Consider the following 20,564-nt stretch of genomic DNA (forward strand, 5'->3'; position numbering starts at 1 on the left):
ACTGGTGGACCATAGGGGACGTTTTACCAACATCTACGTCGGGTGGCCGGGCAAGGTTCATGACGCGCATGTTTTCAGGAACTCTGGTCTGTTTAGACGCCTGCAGGAAGGTAGTTTCTTCCCGGACCACAAAATAAGTGTTGGGGATGTGGAGATGCCTACAGTGATCCTCGGGGACCCAGCCTACCCGCTAATGCCCTGGCTCATGAAGCCCTATACAGGCGCCCTGGACAGTGACAAGGAGCTCTTCAACTACCGGCTGAGCAAGTGCAGAATGGTGGTGGAGTGTGCTTTTGGACGTCTCAAGGGGAGATGGAGGAGCTTACTGACTCGCTCGGATCTCAGCGAAACCAATATCCCGATTGTTATTGCAGCTTGCTGTGTGCTCCACAATCTCTGTGAGAGCAAGGGGGAGACCTTTATGGCGGGATGGGAGGTTGAGGCAAATTGCCTGGCTGCTGATTACGCTCAGCCAGACACCCGTGCCATTAGAAGAGCCCAGCGGGAAGCGCTGTGCATCCGGGAGGCTTTGAAAGCTAGGTTCCTCAGAGAGCAGGGTAACCTATGATTGTCCAGTCTCTTTACAGAGAAGCTGAACCTGCCCGTTTCAGTTACTATTCACTTTTTTCAGCGGTTACATACCCCGTTCACCAGGTTTCCCCCCTTCCAACAGACGTTTAAAAATAAAGTTATTGGAACATTTTTAATTAACAAAGTTTTCTTTACTAACGAATTCGCGTTAAAGGGTTCAAACAGGGACGCAGACTGTGGTGGGTATGGTGTGCAGTGATGTACAGACCGCTTCTACACTCGAGGACTGACAGGCTCCTGCTCCTACAGCGGTCTCTGGGGGGAGGACGGTTACAGGAGGGTGTGCAGGAAGGGGTGGGTTTGCAGGAAGGGGTGAGGGGTGTGTGGGAAGGGTGAGTAGGTGTAGGGGGATGATGGCTCTGGCTGGGGCTCAGGGCATCGGAGAGGTTCATGGCTAGGGTGGAAGGGCATGGTAAGGGCAGCCTGCCTTGCCATTTGTGGATGCCAGGCGCTCGGACCCTGGGGCAGCATACACCTCCCAGACTGACCTGGGGCAGCAGACACCTCCCAGAATGACCCGGGTGCCTAGTGACTGCACTCTGTGTGTGACCTGCTGTTGATCCTGCCCCCATGTCTGTACCCTGGTAATGGTGGCTGTCCTATGCAATTAACAAACCCCTATCTCCCCTTCACACAAAGTCTTCTGCAAAGAAACATGACAGAAACAGTAATGAACAGCAAACTATTTTTAATACTCAACTACACAGTTGGGGGATGAAACTGGGATTTGGGATCGGGTGAGCCAGGAAGGGAAGCAATTCTCATACTTTAGGGAATGAGAGCTGTTTGGTACATGAGCGCTCTGCTGGGGTGGAGTGACAGTTTTCATGGCCCCTAGCGCCCCTCCTTCTTGTGATTTTGGGTGAGGGGGGGACAGGACTTTGTGGCGGGGGAGGGCGGTTGCAGATACAGTTCAGGGGGGCTCTCTACTCCTGCCTGCGGTCCTGCAGAACATCCACAAGGCGCCGGAGCGTGTCCGTTTGCTCCCTCATTAGTCAAAGCAGCGTTTGAGTCGCCCGCTGGTCTTCCTGCCGCCACCTGTCCTCCCGTTCGCTGTGTGAGCACTGCTGCTGAGAGAGGGTCTCCCTCCACTGGCTCTGCTGGGCCGCCTCGGCTCTGGAACAGGCCATCAGTTCAGCGAACATCTCGTCCCGAGTCTTTTTCTTTCACCGCCTAATCTGCGCCAGCCTCTGTGAGGGGGATGCCGGGGCAGTTCGGGAAAGAGCCGCAGCTGTGTGATGGGAAAAAGGAAGTGATTTCCTTGCAAAGATACATGTTTGCGAACAGTGAACACAGTCTACTCAGTTTCTGTGAACAAGACCACACAGGGCACCTAATCTCATGTGCTCTCAGGACAAGTTCGAATTTTCGGCATTCGCTTTCATTGCCTGGGGTCTTGCACTGGAGATCGGACAAGCGGGGCAGGACAGCAGAATCCGTGTAGCAGCCAGGCCTGGTAAGCCGTAAACTTTAGGCTGCTTAACAGTTAATGGATAGCAGTGCCCTCCTGCTGCAGGCAATCTGGAAAGCATAAAGTCTGACCCTGTTCCAGCCCCTCGCGGCTGTCCCCGGGAAAGATCCCTGTATGCTTTTCCTCTGCAGCCTCCACCACGTGGCTGTTAAACGACGGTCATTGTTATGCAAAGGAAAAGTCAAGCATTCACAATAGTAACATTACAGTAATTCCCCTAATTAGATGCAGCAGTCGCCGAGCGAGATCACCCTGAGGCGGGTCACTAGGAGAGACAGAGAGCGCATGCTGCGTGAATCCCTGCACAGACCAGGGCCCTATGCTGCCATGCTGGTCGAGGCAATGCTCCCACTGTACCTCAGGATGGCCTGGCGCGGAAGAGTGTGCTTCCACGGAGCACCCAATAAGGCACCTCTCCCCAGGAACCTCCTGCGGAGGCTTTTCGAGTACCTCTACGAGAGCTTCGTGGAACTGTCCCAAGAGGATTTCTGTTCGATCCCTATATGTATTGACCTTCTTTTCATATAGTTTTTATTCCTGTTTTTTAAAAAATAAATGTTTACATGTTTATAGCACTTACCGACTGATCCTTCCCCTGATTCAGAGTCCGGGTTAACGGCCGGGGAGGGTTGGTAGGGGATCTCTGTGAGGGTGATGATCCTGGCTGTCAGGGAAATCAGTATTGTAAGCGCTGTCGCCTGCCTCGTCCTCCACAAACCCTTCCTCATCTTCCCCATCGGCGAACATCGCCGAGAAACTGCCCGTCGACACTATCCCATCCTCAGAGTCCACGGTCACTGGTGGGGCAGTGGTGGCAGACCCACCGAGAATGGCATGCAGTGCCTCGTAGAAGCGGCATGTCTGGGGCTGGGCTCCGGAGCGTCCATTTGCCGCTTTGATTTTTTGGTAGCCTTGTCTCAGGTCCTTGATTTTCACGCGGCACTGCGTTGCATCCCGGCTGTATCCTCTGAGTGCCATGGCTTTGGAGACCTTCTCGTAGGTCTTTGCATTCCATTTTTTGGAGCGCAGCTCCGAAAGCACAGACTCATCACCCCACACAGCGATCAGATCCAAGACTTCCCAGTCAGTCCATGCTGGGGCCCTCTTTCTACTCTGAGATTGCATGGACTCCTCTGCTGGAGAGCTCTGCATCGCTGCCAGTGCTGCTGAGCTCGCCCCGATGTCCAACCAGGAATTGAGATTCAAACTGGCCAGACAGGAAAAGGAATTCAAATTTTCCTGGGGCTTTTCCTGTATGGCTGATCAGAACATCTGAGCTCGGACTGCTGTCCAGAGCGTCAACACAGTGGTGCACTGTGGGATAGCTCCCGGAGCTACTAAGTTCGATTTGCATCCACACCTAGCCTAATTCGACATAGCCATGTCGAATTTAGCGCTACTCCCCTCGTCGGGGTGGAGTACCGAATTCGAACTAAAGAGCCCTCTAGGTCGAATTAAATGGCTTCCTGGTGTGGACGGGTGCGCGGTTAATTCGAATTAACGCTGCTAAATTCGAATTAAAGTCCTAGTGTAGACCAGGCCTTACTCAACAATGTTTTTATATAGATTTAGAACTATACACTTTAGCTGAACAACAATGTGTAAAACAGTGTGCTGATCAACTTCTAAAAATCTGATAAATCTTTAACATTATGATGTCTTAAAACAAAATATTCTTGAAGGTTGTGGAATAGTTTTAAGACTATTTTTAACTGGATAGCTTTTGAAAAGATGTTTAAATTGTAAATTCCAGAAATATCATATAATACAGAAACAGTGCCACTAATAACTTATATAAATATGTTGCACTATTTTAATAGTACTTAAAAGTTAAGCATTTTAAAATTAAGAAAGTTACATCTATAAAAATTAGTCATATATAAATCTATATGAACCAGGCTAAGTTTAGCCTTAATGGAAGAACTGCCACAGCTAAATCTACACCTAGTACCATCCTTAATCAAAGTATGGTGTTTAGATAATATGTCAGTAGTACCTTAGATAAATCATTAAAATAATCAGTTTCTGTTGAGTGCAGTTTTTTCACAGCCCTCACCACACACCATCCCTCATGTCAAGCTTTCATTTGTTTCTACCTCTGTGGGGGGGAGTCAGCCTTTTGACAAATATTTACCTTTATACAAAATTTTTTATGCTATTATTTCTTTTATATTTACTGTTAAAAAACCCTTTAAAATAAAGTTTATATGAATCCTCAGAATCACACAAAAATTACCTCAATCTTTGTGTGTATATAGCTATGTAAATACTAGTTTTGGCATCTGGAAAAGTTATGAAATATCCTTCAATTTGAGTAAGATATCAAATCTATTTTCACTATGCAACCCGAAGCAATATCCCAAAATGGTTTATTCCAATCAGTTCTGTACTAATAATTTAAAAAACTCACAATCTATTGCGCAAAAAAGGTGTGTATATATATCATGTGATTTGCCAATTGTTTCTCCCAAACTGTAAGCAATCTACAAGTTCAGTGTAGTGGAAGTAGTATGAATTACCCAAGTCTTGTAATTTTAGAGTTAATAGCTTCCCAAAAAAGCCACATTTGAAAATGGGTACGAAAACCTGCACTTTCCTTCCTCCAAAATGTCTTACTTATGCTGTTATGTAGGGGAGCAACAGATCTTACGATTAAGTCTATAAACTAAATCTCTCCTCCTGTGACAGCATATTGAGAGCTCCCCCATCTTCAGATAAGCTTCAAGCGACAATTTGTAAGGCACAGCCACATTACAAGAAACACTGTCAGCTTGAAAAATCATACCGCAACCTGAAAATTTTGAACCAATAGCAGATTAATACTTAACATTGCTGAAACTGAAAGACTGGAGGGAGAAAAAACTTCAGCTTGTTTATTTTGGTATTTGATAGCACTCTATAGAATCAGTTTTGATGATGGGCCATGTACACTTCCCATGTCATGCACTAAAATGGCACTATCACTCTTAGGCACTACTCTGAAACAGCTCATATGGATACACTCCCCCAAAGTCCTTCAATAAGGTGTTAAGTAGGAACAATGCACTGATGAAACTAAAAATGCAGCAGGCAGGTGCATGCACAAAGAGAAGAGCTGGACCTGAGAAAGTCTGAACTTAATTATCTAAAGTTTACCAAAGGCTCTTTGTAAATATCAGGGAAGCAGAAAAAACATTTTTTTTTAAAAAAAAGTCTCAAGCACTAATTTCAGGACAAACTCTGTAAAATGGTGCTCTATCAGAAAAAGTTTTGTTTTTTTTTTAAATCCGTTTTTAAAAATGCATAGTTGTCAGTGTCCCTTTAGTTCATATGATGAATCTATTGAAACGTATGTATATTCAGTGATTGCTCAATTTCAGTTCAGGGGCACAGGGTTGAAGATTCAGAAACAAACAGGGCATAGTCCCTGGGAAGGGCAGGGAGGAAAAACAACAGTATCTTTCATCCCAGTGGCTCTCAGGTTCTTCCACACTACTAACCTCATTTTATAAAACCAAAACGGTTTGAGTCTTTTCCCATCTAGTAATAAAGAAAGAGAAGGTGGTCATGATACCCCTAGATTTTATGCAACCCTCAGGCCGAAAAGCAATTTTACCTGAAAGTAAAAATAAAAAACAGAGTCTAGGAAACTGGCCTAACACTGTCATTAAGACTTTTGCAATCCTCTCTGTAATATAATTCAAACAATTGTAACACAACCCTGAGTGCCTTACATTTAAAATCATTATCTATGACCAATGGAACAGTTCAGATTATATACTAGTAGAATAAATGGAAACTGGCCCAAACGATGTACTCCTCCCACATCCAGATCGAATGTGCATAAACAGAATGCATAAAAAGTATTAAGTTGCAAAAATATGATTATGCAACAAAGAAAGAGAACCCCCATCCCTAGATGTTTTTCATTAAGCTACTTCCTCGTGTGGGAAACTATGCTAAACTGAGGCTCTGCTGTAGTCAGATAATTTCAAGTGAAGGTATACCAGATTTTCACTCTTACTTGCAACAACAATATAGCCTATTGAATTCTAGACTGCTTCTAATGTTATCTATTAAGCATATTAATGATTGAATGCAATTCTGCAAAAGGTAAAATTATATAATACATATAAAAATTAGACTATATCCATTTTAATTAATCCTTCCCAGCCATGACATTAAAAGCGACAACCATTTTTCATCATCTGCTTTACATTGTGCTATGACAGACTTGTTTGTTTTTTTCCTTAAACCAAAGTAAATTTCAGGAGAATCCAAATTCCCAACTATCTAAACCCCATTTCAGTAGTCAAAAAAAGGAAATCAAATAACAAAAATAAATCATGACCAGACCTATTCTGAAAGGCAAATTAAAGGAATTTAACAATTGTTGGAGATCGGAAAGAAGTCTTTGTAATCTACTTAAAATATCTATTGTGATTTTTTTTAATATATCTCATTTAGAAAATAAAAAGATTTGGGTACTCTTTGGAAGATCAGTGTTCAAGACCATAAAATTTCTTCAGCCCTGAGCCCGCTAAGATTTACACACTTATATCTTTATACTGTACATTCTGAACAATCCCAAAGACTTAAGCGGACCACTAAATGGGTCAACTTAAATGGGGTTTTTTTTTTTTGCTCTGTTTTATTTTAATTTATCTTTTTCAATTTTTAAAACCCAATAACTATTTTCACATTAATTTTTCTGCTTTTTAATCTATTGCCTATGTTTTGCCCTTGCCTAGTTTTCCTTTTTTTTTAAAAAAAAAATCATCCATATAGTACAGAAAATGTTCCTTTTCCTATTTCCCCCCCCCCCAATTATCAATCCTTCTCTTTCTCTATTGACTTCAGCAGGCATTGGATTAAGCCCTCTTTGATCAATTCACGTTCTTTAATGGATTCTGAAAGTACTTAATGAGTAAGGGTATTCTCACTCCACAAGCAATCCCATTAAATCAATTGCAAGGTACTATGCAGGGGTACAGAATCTGGCTGTAAATATAAGTTGATTACTTAAATTGCATGGCTACCAAAAGTTCATCATACAACTTAGCATATGCACTTTGACAAGTTAAAGAATGCCTGACTAGAGAACATCTGATCTACGATGCAACTTAGGCTCTGATCCTGCGAAGATTTTCAAAAGTTCTTAACCTTACACACTAAGTAGGCCCATTCACTTCAATAGGACTACTCACCAGGCATAAAGTGCCTAAGTTTTCGCAGATCACTGTCACAATGTGCTAATTAGGATGCAAATGATAAAGAAAAATTAAGAATGTTTTGACACTGCTTTTAAATCATAGTAAGACTATCTTTCTGATTCCCCAATTCTGTGAGGGGAAAGAAAAAAGTTTAAAAATTTAGTTAAATGAATATCCACATCTTTAAAACAGAAAGAGAGCAAAAGGTTATAAAAGAGCTATGAACAATGATATTACAAGAAAGTAAAGGTAGAAAAATGCACATCAGCCATGCAAACAACTTTACCCATCACAGCTTAATGGACAGGCTAGTGTTCTTTTAAAGTAAGACTATATAATTTCCGACGAAGTGGGTATTCACCCACGAAAGCTCATGCTCCAATACGTTTGTTTGTCTATAAGGTGCCACAGGACTCTCTGCTGCTTTTACAGATCCAGACTAATACAGCTACCTTTCTGATACTATATAATTTCAGATCATTAAGATTCCACATGCATCCCTTAATAGCCTGAGTGCTTATTAAGATGGGTCATCTTCTGATACTTGTGCTAAACACAAGCTTGATTACAACCCAATTTTAAAACAAATACAAATTACATAACCCTTACACAGATATCTGATTAAACTCCTAATATTCTCAAATTAGGTCATCCAGAATCCTCAATATTATAAAACAAAGTCTTTTGATGTAAGAAAAGGTTAATCATTCAGTGTCAAGCGGAGGGCAGATCCCTTATTATAATGTTTATTATTTGAGATAGTAGTGTTAATTTTCCTCTTTACAGATGTTAAATGGAATTCAAAATTTAATGTAAAAGTAAGTCCACAATAGAAATATTTTATACAATTGCAGCACTGTATCAGAGTGACTACAAAACCCGACAGAGCTAAGCAGTGACAAGTCATCAAAAAATTAAAAACTGGAAAAAAGGGAGCACTTGGTAAATTTAGATTCTTAATGATTCACATTCCTTTTAAAGAAAATATTTAACATTAAGCGCTTACTTAAATATTTTTGTATTCAACCTTTATGCTTGAAATTCTCACTGTTTTCCTTTGGTAGCCATAATATTGTATCCATTTTGTCATTTTTAATTTAAAAACACAAGCCTGTTGAAAAGAGACAAGAAAAGAAAAAAAATCATTGACTTCAACATATTTTATTTGACAAAGTAAGTCTTAAACAAGATTATGGGGGAATCTGTGTAAGGCTGTCTAACAAAGGATATGGTATCATAAAACAGAACAAATGGGAAGAGGGTAACTGCAACAACTAGATGCCACCAATTTCTAATTCTTTAATGCTACAGAAGGTGCATAGATGACATTTTTCACTGATAAGAGAATACACAACTGTACCATAAAACCTGTATACTACTGTCAGTTTCATCTTATTTAAACTGAGTTGCCATGCAATAGTACGTACTGAAGTACTATACCTTCAAGTTACGCTGTCATTATGTATAGATTCTTTTCTAGGTTTACAAAACTGAGTTTTGGTTTAAGCCAAAAGAGATGTCCAGCTGAAGCTGTAAGTTTGCTGATAAATGTTAGTCAAAGCTAAACAACAAAAAATAGGAACTTTTGTATCACTGCTGGGTTTCTTCTCCTCTCCTTCCCATGACCTCCACGTGTCAGCTTCTTGCTCCTCCCTCAATTGCAAAACTGAAGAGTGAGGTTGATACATTGACTAGTTGTTGCCAATGCTTCAAAAATTTTAAATAAAGCAAATAAATGCTTTCTTCTGACACAATATGCTCAAATTTTTGCTGCTTCATACTTTTTCTAAAAGGGAGTTAAGTAAATATTGTACACATTTGCAACAGCTTATAAATTTTTAAACTGATTACAAGGGAGTCTTAAAATGAAACAAAATGTGGTTTTAATTGGCAAAAGTAAATGTTCAATGCCAATTTTATTGAATTTAGCATTTTTTCCAGCCAATACAATTTTATACGTTAGTTGTTGGACAAATGCAAACTTTAAATTACAATAGGATCTTGTATTTCTGCTCCACTGAAGAGATGAAAGAATTCTACAATAAATTTTACTAAGTCGTGGGGCAACATTAACTTATAGACGTCTGTATTTCCACTCCATAGAATCCAGAATCCTTGCCACTTCATCATGCAATAGTTGTGAAATTTAATAACCCTTTTAGTATGTTTGGAAGTACATCATACGGCCAGGAAATGAACATGTGGTTTGTCATTATGACAGATTAACAAAATGCAGCCCCAAAATGTTGTCTACAAATACGTGTACTGTTTTTTGCACTGAAAGGTTGAAAAATCCTTCCCTGGTCACTATACAAAATGGCACCAGCTTTTCAACTAAGCACTGAATTTCTTTCGAACAGCATTCATTTAGGTTGACACTGGATGTCAACCAAGATGTATAATGAAGATGAGAAACAGAAAACACCAAATCAACACACACTGCAATTTGAAGGAAGGGGAAGACCCTACATGTATACTACATTGGGTTGTCATCTCACCAGAACTAAAAGCTAAGGAGGATACATTCTGCTCTGTACTCAGTTTTCCTCTAAGAAGCGGTGCTATTGATTCAGCAAGTGGCAGTCTTAATTCATTAATGTCTCTAAGATACTTTCATAGTCTTAGATAGAAGTTCAAAATAAATTATTATTAAAATGGTTAATTAAACTCTGCCTTCCTAAATTACTCCTGTAATGTCAACTGGATTTAGCGGTCTTTGTTTTCTGCCCTATATTCCTAGTGTAGTGTAGCTGAGGGCGGTTAGACTGATATATTTTACCACAGAGGTGGCTAAAACTTCAGTGATGACTGAAGTAATGTTGTATAGTTTTTAAAGTACTTTGGGAATCATATGGAATGAAAGCCTTTAAAACATGGTATTTCTTTGCTGTTCAGATCTTTATAACAATATATATAATTTGATATATTTAATATAATTTTTAAAAAATGTTTTCTTCTCAAAATTATCTAAGCCAATTATGAACAGCCAGCTGCTCTTCAACATTTAATGACCTCTTTTAAAAATAAATAAAAGACACTATAGCTGATAGATGCAATCATTCCAAAAACAAGTTCAGTCCTTTTCTATGGAGATCAGTGTTGGTAACTTTCAGCACTAAGCAGCTAGCAACCTCCAGTGCTAGTAGAATCTAGCTTCTTGCCGCAGCATAAGAAGCAGTACACTTCCCTTTATCAAACCCCGCCCCCCATCCATCTTCCCATTGATGGCTCCAAGTTGGACTGAATACCCATATTTGTGTCAGCCTGACCTACAGCTACTGCAAGAAGACTGCTGCCATTACTAAGGAAAGCAGCCAACTCCTGCATAAAGCAGAAGCTGTTAGCAGCTGAGAAAATGAAAAGCACCTTCCCACATACCACAAAGTCACAGGACCTCCTGGTCAACCTCCTCCTCGCCCTGGCTAAAATGGCCATCTATGCGACCAGGGAGAGGCGGTTGGCCAATGGAGACTCCTGTGACTGTGGGGCTTGTTTCCGGTCCTTAGTCCGTTCACGTATCCGGGCGGAGTTCCTCTGGGCAGCGTCCACTGGCTCCCTTGACGCCTTCGAGGAGCAGTGGGCGCTGTCCGGTTTCTCTGCTCGGTGTCCCCGTCAGGCTCCCTTCTTATGACCCTTTGACCACACTCCTGTCCCTGTTCTTTTATTAGTTGTCCCCCAAAATTAGTGGGTTTCTGAGATCCCGTAGATCCTCCCCTTAGGCTGGGGGGGGGGGATCCTTTAGCATTGTTTCATAGAAACCCGATACTATAAAAAAGGATGGGATTTAGTGCACTTGCTTTACTGAACACAGTCCTCAATCTCTGTCCCTTAAAAAAGCTTCTAAATCCACCTGTATCCCTTTTTCTATTAACATAAAAATCAGCCACAAATAATCTGGACCTTTCAGCATCCCCAAAATATTAACCCACATCAGGAAAAATGCTATCACTCTCCCCTTCTTAAAAAAACACAGTAAAATAAATTTGTAAAACAAAATGTCCCTTTAGGTCTGCCAGTGCTTTTTCTTTTATTGTTGATCAGTTCAAACGAAGATATTTGAGATAGGAACCAAGTCTTGTACAGCATCCAACCCATTATGAGCACTTAAAAAATAATCCAAGTAGAATCCTTTGACAAGGTGGCAAAAAGGAGAAGGTGTGCTGCCCACCACAGTATCCAAGCTGTTCGCTAGGAGACTTACTGCACTACTGACAGATTATAGACCATATCCTAGCTCCCAACCTGCCTTTCAATCAGGAGTAAAGACATTTATTTAAAAATAAAAGCATTCACTTCAAAGGGCACTCCCTGATTTGAAAAGCAGACCTATACTATGTTTCCTAGATCAATGGATCTTGACCATACTCGACATACTGTATACCTCAATATCTGCATTGCATGTCATAAAGAGTTACCTAAAATACTTCACAGGTGCAACAATGCTGAGGTTAAAGTTGCTGAAGAAACACTTTTCTGATTTCTATGTATTTAATATAGTGTCTAAGTTTGAAAATTTAATGTAATGTATATTTGTATCTACATTCCTTAGAAGACTTTGAAAGTTGTCCTTCCTAGACCATTACATGGTCATCTTGAGTTTTACCTACTTCAACTTGTATGTATTTATACTATGAATATCACCACATTGAAACCTATGTCAGTTTTGACGCTGACCTCATCCACCAGGCAGGAAAGAAAATCACATTGCCATATAAAGCTTATTTCTGACATTCACAAAACACTCTGTTACAGCCTACCTAATAGAGTGGACACTTAGGTAACTAACCAAGAATTTTTCATAACATTCAGTATTTTTCAAATTCAACACTTTCAGTAAAGTGGCTGGTACACTCTTCTTGGTTCTATGCATATTTAGAACAGTTTTAAATTAATAATGTTGATAATTGCTAATCAAAAAAAATTTATCCACAATTGAGCTTATACACTTAATAAAGCATACTAAATCTTAAAAATGCACTCCGTTGAACCAACTCGCTATACAAGAAGTGTTTTTTCTCATGTGTTCAAAATTTAGGATGCATTCTTTTGTTAACAATGGAAACAAATTCATCTACTATGTAGAAGATGAATACTTTACACAGATCTGTTCTTGTAATTCAACTTTCTATTCCATTTCATGCACTATAAATGAATTCGTTTCATTTGTATTAATTAAAAATAACAAATCATACATTTATGTAGCCCCTTCAGCATGAGAAATTTCAAATCACTTTAAAAAACTAAACACCATAAAGAATTGCTTCACCCACTATTAAAGTGAAATATATCATCAGTTTACCTATACAGACCTCCACTACAGAATAATTTATGATAAACTGGCTAATGTATCTAATAGCAACTGCAGGCAGATTTTGGTAGATAAAATGGAATTATCTAAAATGGAAATTGGCTTGGAACACTTGGGTCAACAGTCAGAGTCTTGCAAAAAGTGCTATGGGTTGTTTAATGACCACAAGTCATCAGGACCTTGTTTAATATCTCTTCCAGAAGATGGTATCTCATAACAGTGCCATACCAGCACGGGAAATTGATTTAGCTGACTGGCTTTTCTATACATCAAGTTACCGCACAGCAAGCCAGGTTGTGAATAGCACATCAACTTCCCACGCAGTAACATCCTGTGCGGACACTGCTACTGTGCACTGAAAGTTCTGGAGTGCAACTTGGCCTGAAAGCATAGTTAGCCAAGCAAAAATCCTGAAGTATGAGACTTGGCAAACTATAGTTTCAAGCCAAGCTGAACTCCAAGACTTCAACTGTGCTGCAATAATGTCCACACAGGACACATTACTGAACAGCAAGCTGGTGTGCTATAGTCTCACCCTGGTTTGCCACATAGCAACTCACCGTGTAGGTCAGCACTTAGAGGAAATAATGCTACCTACTAAATAACCAAGAACAGCTGAGTTTTCCATGGAGAGATTCCATCCAAATATTAATAGAGGTACCACCCCACATAACTTGTGAGTGTTTTTACAACATCTCACCCTATGGAAACTGAAGGAATTGTGGTATTTATGCATACCTTAAATATGATAAAAAGAAAATTCACTTTCTTTAGGTATTTTCCTTTAAGGGAAGTGAAAAAGCAGCTCTCCTCCACAGCAACTTCGCCCATCCCCAGAGGCTAGCCCTCCAAAAACGAACTGAGCTATTTTGATGGAGCACTGTGTCCAATGAGGTCTATCCAGGATCTTTCACTACTACTAAATTCATTTTGAACTCAAACTAAAAACACTAGAGAAACTAAATTTATAGCAAACCACTGGGAAATTACTTCAAATCTTTTGACTAGTTCCACAAATAAAATTCCTAACATAGAAAAAGTAATTATTACAACCATGCCTTGAAAAATCCATTTATCAGGTTAAGTGGAAAGTTTTCCCTGATAAGTGGGCCTAAAGACAGCCTTTCAACCCTGAGCCAAATGTACACTAATACAGTATTGTCTCCATGAGTCTGTAGGCAGCTCTGATGCCGCTGCAGCTCACAACTTGCCAAGCAGCAGCACCCTGAGTAACTCTACCAAGAAGCAGCTGTGTTAAGAAATAGACAACTCTAGTCAGTTTCACGATTGCTGTTCAGAACTGTAGCCAAAAAGGAAGCTGCTGGAATCTCAAATTTTAGGCTGCTGCTGAGGAAAGCCATGGATATCAGCAAAGGAATATACAACAGTTATCAACAGTGGAAGAGAACGCAATAAGAATAAATTATAGGGAAGAAAAGAATAGCAGACCTTTGTCCTGCTCTCTCCCCTTGCAGCAGCCAGGAGATGCTGGGAGAGGTGTAGACTGCCAGGGACCTTTCCTCACCCAACTCCAGAGAGCTATCAGGAGGCTTTCAAGGGAAATGAAGGGGGGGGGAGGGGGGGGGAAGAAGAAGAGATAGTAAGTTCCCTATGTTACAGGAGCCAGTGAGATGCTGGAGTTTCAAATTTATCAGACACCTACTACCCAGAGGTCAATATAAGGAACCATGCAGAAGGTAGACGACTAATTACAACCTCTGTTTCTTTTGCAGGAGAGCAAGGGGAAGAAGATTTGGAAGATTATTATCTGGCTCAAGAAGCTGGAATATGCCTTTCACCTCTGGGCAATGATTCAAATACAGCTGACACAGGCAGTGTCAAAATGTTTACCATCTTAAGGCTGTTCACTGACCTATAAACAATTATTTGCAAATTTTAGTCCGGATGATCGTAGGCAAGAGTGCCTCCAATCTCCACCCCTACTCACAAATATCTTCTGCACAACTGGCCTCCTTGTTGAAAGTCGCAGCAAAGAAAACAAGGAATAGTTATGAAGACTGAAACGCTCTCCATTGGGAAAATAGTGGTGGGATAGCAAAACTTGAAATATAAACTTAAAAACCTGACTGCTTGGGTCAGACAGAAGATTTCAGTTTTCAGAGTTGTAAAGACAATATCTTTCAGAAGCACTAAAATCACTAAGCTACCTAAATCTTATTTTGTAGTTACAGTTATGTCTACAATCCAAATATAAGATGTATTGGCATCACAGTTCCTAAGCGGTGATGACAGGCTAAGATTGCTTAAGAGCAGTTGCAACAAACAGCAGGGTAATGACACTTCCCAGAGGATATATTGTTAAGCTAAAAAGAGACCCTTTCTAAGAAGCTCTCATCTGGTAAGCACTTAAAAACCTAGACTTCTCCTCCATTCTAAGCTCCTGGCCCAAGTTCTGGAGAACAGAAGCCAAACATGGCAGAGCTAACTTGTATATATGGCATTAGGACAACACTCCTGTGCCATCACTGAAAAGAAGTCTGATTTCCTATTGTTCAGTAAGCTGCTACAGCAATAGTATGGCCTTCAGAGACAACTACCACTCCAGCCCCAAATAAGAAAGTAGAAACAGAAATGGAATCTAGATACACAAAGGGCAAAATTAAATAAAAAAAATGTAGATGGCACTCAAATTTTTAAACCAACACAGGAAAAAAAGAACAATTTTAAGTTAAATTCAATATTTAGTTCACAATTTCTTTCAATAGACACAGCTATTTACAGTGCAATGGTCCCCTAACAGGAGACATGAAATACCATACAAACTACATTACCTGAAGATTAATCAAAGTTGTAATTCTAACCTGAATTACTAACCTATTCTGCCCACACAGAGTCTCACAGAAGGATATCTGTAGGTTTGTTTTTGGATTGTTTTTTATTAACCTAAATCAAATCTTTAATTGAGGTATTATTTTGATCCCCTGTCCCCAGCAACTGTAGACTGCTCAGTATTACTGATTATTAGTCTAGCTACCATAACACTAACATAAATGGGAAGTATCAGCCTACTACAATGTACTGACTTTAATGGCATTAAATGTAACACCGTTTCTACAAAAGTGAAATACAGTTTTAGATATATATGCAAAGTTTAAAATCACCAAATATAAACATCAGAATATTCCTATGTTGTAGCATCTGAAGGTTGTTTTGGCTTTGTTTGTTTTAATTGTGTCATGTGCTGGGTTTGACTTATTAAATAGGTACAAAGGATCTAACATTCTCTAAACATGTTTTATAAACATGTATTACCATATATAAAAATGGAGTTCCTAGTAAACAAATGATAGCTAATTTTTTAATACTAATGCTTGTCAATGTTTCAAATACCACATTAAACTCTTCTGAAAACTTTACACGATACCAACTTTCCATTAGAATGTAAACTTTAACATTTAAGATGAAATAAGTACTAGGTGCTACTTGACCTAGGCTAAATATTCCTACTAAATTGCAGATGCTGAAATTATTAAAAACAGAAATGCAAATAATCAGTTTTGCCTTTGCCGATTTGCTTTTATTATACTCATACAATCTTTATTCGGGATTTATCATCACATCAGGAACTGGCCATATTAAGACTGGTTATTTGACTGACGGGGTTATCATTGGAGTCCTAGCTGAGCATTGTTTTCTGCCCCTTTGCTTGTCAGGCTCTGAGCTACACAGCGAGACCTGGGCTGCACTTAATTTAAGCCACGTTAGAAGCAGCGCGGCTCCGGGGTCAGCCCGCAGAGCAGGGTGAGGCGGCGAGCCCGGCGGAGCCCCAGAGCCCGGCTAGAGACGCAGCCGCCGCGCGGCTCTGCCCTGCCCCGTCCCCAGCACGGACCCGGCTACAAAGCAGCAGCAGCAGCAGCTGTCAGACACACACACGAACTCCGCGAGGACGAGGCGCTTGTGCGGCGGCTCCATCGGCCGGACCGGGCGGCCTCCCCGCAGACACAGCGACCGAACGTGGCAGCGAAACACCCCCCCCCCCCGCCGCCTTCCGGCGGCCCCGGGCTCGCCGCCCCCGCCCCCGCGAGTCCCGCCCCCTGGGGCTCCCCGCGCGGGGCTGCGGGCCCGGTAACCGAGCGGGGAAGGGGGCGCTAGGCCCGGCAGCGCCCCGGGGCCGCCCAACTCCCCCGCAGCGGCCGCCACAAGTGTGCGGCGGGCGCCGGCCCCTCCCGGCGGGCCCCGCTCTCACCTCGGGCCGGGCAGCGCTGGCTCGTTGCGGGGCGGGGGCCCGGCGCTCTCCGGCCGCGGGGCGGGAGCGGAGCAGTAATGGCAGCAGCAGCGGAGCGGGGGGGGGGGGGGGGTCTCCCAGGCGGGCTCCGCTCTTTGTCTCGGCGGCGGCGGCTGGCTCCCCCGCGCGCTCTGCCCCCTCCCCGGCGGATGCGGGCGGCTGCGTCCTCGTGAGGGGCCGAGTTCCCCCTTCCTCTTCCTCACCCCTCCCCCGGGCCGGCTGGACGTGCCCAAGGCCCCGGCGCTCCTGCCTCTCCTCAGCCCGGCGGCGGCGGTGGCGGCAGCAACGGCCCCTCCCCCCGCTACACACACCCCTCCCCTTCCCTTCCCTTCCCTTCCTGCCAGCCGCGGCCGGGAGGGGCGGGACCCTGGACTCCCCCTCGCTCCGGCCGGGAGCGGAGCTGGGCTGGCGCGGGGCGGCTCCTTCCCTCCCCCCGCCCGCAAAGTTTGGGGGGGGGGTCCGGGCCCCGCTCCTAAGGGCGGAGCCGCTAAAGCTTTCGGACGGCCAGGATCGAGCCCCCGGCTGGGCCCGGACCCGGACCCGGACTCGCCGGCGCACACCTGAGCGCTGTGAGCCGGGGCGGGCCAAGGCCCAGGAGGAGCTGGGTCGCCCGGGCTGTGCTGCCCCAGGCGTAGGGGGCCGAGCCTCGCCGAGCCCAGGCTGCGTGTGCCCGCGTGAGGGGAGCCAAAGCAGGTCGCTCTGCCTGTAAACTGAGCAAAACTGACCTGGAGCGACTGAGAGAGACGGTGTGAGAGAGAAAAGATGGAGCCGCACAAAGCCGTTCCCCCACCCACCCTCTTTTTGACTCTAGCAGCGCTACGGAGTTGGCAGCGTGATAGGTGCCTAAGGCGTCCTTCGCGAGGGACGCTCTGCCTAACACATCCTTTGTCAGGGATTCACTCGAGAGGATTTCAGTCATTTCTCCTGCTGAACTGCACATGTTTCCCTCTCCTTCCCGACAAGTTGAATTGGGGTTAGCAGGCAGGGCTGGGGACAAAGCGCTTGGCCTGCCCACTAAAAATAGAAAGCATTCAATGTTATTCCCCGAAGTGCCACCCTAGGGAAGGGAACTTTCAGGAATAGCATCACAGCGTCTAATCGAGCGGATTGGCCAAGTCTGTGAGGTCACTTGCAGAAGCTCTGCCTCCTGGAGGCAGGACTGGAGCGGAGGGAATACACTAGCTCCCTAGTTAAAAGGTAATGGGAGTGCTGCCTCTGTGCAAGAAATTAAATGCAAAATATGGTTACTGCAATAGCACAGTTATGACTTTAAGAGCACAAAAATAGGAAATGCCTGAGTTAAATCCTCATAACTTTAATGTGTCCATATTATTACACATCTAGTATTTTGAATTATGTTGGGATGCTACAGTAAAATAATAAAGTTTAAAACGTGTAGTATGAGAAAATTAGCATTGCTGCTTCCCATGAGAACCATAAATTTTGCATTTCCTGGCTTTTTTGCCATTGTAAACATTCAACTTCTATATTTTGTTAACATATTTTTGTATTTAAATTTTCCTAGGTTCTCCTATGCTCTTCCCCTCTCCAAAACAAAAAACTGTGTGCAAGACAGGAAAACTTCTGAAATCACTGAGACATTTTCCACAAAAGACATACTACTGCATAAGTATGCAACACACCGGTCCTGTTATGACTGCATCTCTATCTGAGTAAAGTGTGCCAGGTAGAAATGCTCATGCCAGATACACCTTAAATGAGTCAAGCAACCCCTTTGTCAATGCATGCACTGACTGTAGGTTCAGTGACTGTTCTCACTCAGCCCTATTAAAGTAAGTGGGGCTCCACCCAGATAGAGGCATTGGCAGGATTTAGCTCCTAATTGTTTGACACTAACAATTATATATATTGTAATAAAACAAATGTCTTTGCCCACATCATTAACACTACCATATCAATTTCATTTTGCTTTAGAGTCATTTTCACTTTAATGTTCTTAATAAAGCAATGTTGGGGTTTCAAATATGTTTGTCTGGAGAACGTTTTTAAACAAACAATGTTATAGACACTTTTAAATGGAAAAAAAAGTCTGTTGGTCTTATTTTATAAATGTTTAAAATAATTGAAAATGTAGGCCAAATCTTAAGTGCATGCTGCAACATATCATGAAAATGTTTATTGCCCATGCTCAGATCAGCATTTTTTAATGTTAATAACTATGGGCAAATCCTCCTTCAATAGAAGTCAATGGGTGTTTGGTACTAACACCAGAGGAGTCAGAATGAACTCATTGTTACATATGAGAGGCAGCATGGTCTAATACAGTGGTCTTCACCTTTTGGGGTCTGCAGTTCTCAAAATACCAGCAAATCATCAGTGCCCCACCCTATGCAGGAATAACCAGGGGCTATTTTGTAGGGGTAGGTGATAACAGGGTAGGAGCTGCTGGTTGGAGTCCTGTAGGGGAGGCTGGCTCTACTGGAAGGAGGGTGGGGGTTGATAATGCCTGGGTGCTGTGGGTTGAGGCTGCTAATACTGCTAGGTAGGGGGTTTATGGGATAGGTAAGAGGGACTGGTGCTGTTGTGTTCTTCCCTCATTCTCTCCTCATATCCCCCTCATTTTCAATGAACATCACTCATTTTTGTCCCAAAGTTATTTACATTGCACAAAACTTTGGTGTCCCCTCACTTTTACTGCTGAAAATTATTTGAATCAAAATTAAAGAATTCTGAAACTGAAGTTATAGCAAGGTTATTTACACTAAAGAAGGGAATCCCACAGCATTTGGACCTTGGGAAGTTGAAAGGTACAAATGTGCCTTCTCCCCATTAAATAGCACTCAGGTTCCAGGGCAGCACTGCTCTGGCTGCACACACTGTTAATTCAGCTCCTTTTCTTTGCCTTAGAGCTGTGCATTGTGGGGTGGGAGGGAGATGGAATAATTCCAGTGTTAGTTTTAGAAGTGGACCAGCAAGCGATGGGAAGGAAGTAAAGGAACTGCACCTTTCTCTATCCTCCTCAAACTATGCCTGAGTCCTACTACCCAAAAATTTTTTGGCCTTATCTGGTGGGGTATGCACCATTTCCTGGTGGTGGAACCCAAGGGGTTGGCAGGACTCATAATATTGCCAACCCCAAGTGTTCAAAAAAAAATGAGAGTGGCTTTAAAATCATGCGATTATATAAAAACAATAGATTTGGTGTTCTTTTTATTTGCCTTCTGCTTTTTGAGCCTTTAGGGTCTACTGAGGTCACATTTTGAAGCTATCTCCACAGCCACAAGGGCTACAAAATTACTTTTTCTTTAAGAGTGAAGGCTGAATTCATCACATATCTACTTGACTCCAGGAGCTGAGGCTTTAAAAAAAAAAAATTATCATGAGACTCATGACAAAATCACAAGAGTTGGCAACACTGCATCTATATACAATGATCATACAGGATTAGAAGCTGGGAACCCCTGAGTTCTAATCTTAGGTATTGATCACTCCTGGGCTATGGGTAGGGCCATACCAAATTCATAGCCCTGAAAAACACATCATGGAATGTGAATTCTAATCCCCCGCATGAAATCTAGTGCCCAGCAGGGGGCTCCAACCTTGCTGCTAGTCCCAGTCAGGGATGGGGAGGGACAAGACTTCCTCTTCCCTTGCAGGGGCTACTCCCGGGGTGGGTCAGACCCACATCCGGGATCTCCTCTGGCTCCAGCTGTCAGCCCCCACAGCTGACAGCTTCAGCTGCTAACCCACCCTCCACCACAGGGAGGGCACGGCTTAACCTTCCCACCCTTTGAC

The 20,564-nt window shown here is 42.6% G+C and overlaps 1 protein-coding gene across 3 annotated transcripts in view; it reads right to left on the minus strand.

Annotated features, from left to right (window-relative positions):
• The window catches only part of NCK2 (NCK adaptor protein 2), a 163,386-nt gene extending 145,805 nt beyond the window's left edge, over positions 1-17,581 (minus strand). Inside the window, exons 1-2 of one of the 3 annotated variants that reach the window (XM_039500423.1) lie at positions 14,012-14,079; positions 8,261-8,365 (exon numbers count right to left, since the gene is read on the minus strand). The gene's annotated coding sequence lies outside the window, so the exon portion shown is untranslated. Of the gene's footprint in view, positions 1-8,260; positions 8,366-14,011; positions 14,080-16,769; positions 17,074-17,533 lie in introns of those variants that run through there. The other 2 variants (XM_039500420.1, XM_039500408.1) reach the window with 2 other exon arrangements.
• Between the last annotated feature and the right edge of the window lie 2,983 nt (positions 17,582-20,564).

This window comes from Mauremys reevesii, linkage group 1, assembly GCF_016161935.1.
Source record: "Mauremys reevesii isolate NIE-2019 linkage group 1, ASM1616193v1, whole genome shotgun sequence".
In the NCBI taxonomy this organism is placed as follows: Eukaryota; Metazoa; Chordata; order Testudines; family Geoemydidae; genus Mauremys; species Mauremys reevesii.